Source organism: Fomitiporia mediterranea (genome assembly GCF_000271605.1).
Source record: "Fomitiporia mediterranea MF3/22 unplaced genomic scaffold FOMMEscaffold_5, whole genome shotgun sequence".
In the NCBI taxonomy this organism is placed as follows: domain Eukaryota; kingdom Fungi; phylum Basidiomycota; class Agaricomycetes; order Hymenochaetales; family Hymenochaetaceae; genus Fomitiporia; species Fomitiporia mediterranea.
The window spans coordinates 266,146-266,751 of NW_006760390.1; positions in this window are offsets into that span (position 1 = coordinate 266,146).

Genomic DNA, 606 nt, shown 5'->3' on the forward strand with positions numbered 1-606 from the left:
GTTAATAAGGATAATTGTCTCCTAAACTAAGTCTATTGAAGAAGACTTAGGGAAAGATCTAGAACATTAGTTGTTAGTTCTAGGGTGTACACAAGGCAGTCTAGAACTTTGGTTGTAAGTTCTAGGGACAGTACAGAAGAACAGCCTTTTATATTACAGAAGTCATAAGGAGTCATTAGAAGTCATAATACTCTACCTCATGAGAAAAGTGTATTACAAACTAGTGTACAGGAAGTACAGGTTGAGTCAGACAGAGTCATAGGAACAATAGAGAGCTCCACTCTATGAGAAAAGCATTATACAACTTACACAGTATAACTAGTCAGAAGGACTCATAAGGAGTCATTAGAAGTATGAGAGGAAATATAGAAGACATAACAATACAGTAAAGGAGTCATTAGAAGATTAATCTAGGATACAAGAAGACACAAACTAGTGTTAGCAGATTAATAGAAGACACAAACTAGTGTAGCATACAGTCTAAAGGATTAGTTAGCTCTACTTTATAGGAACAACAGTAAAGGGAGTTACTAAAGTTACTAGAGTAACATTACTCTAGCAAAAGGTATATAAGGAGGCCAGTTTGGCCCTCAAAAGATAGTTTTA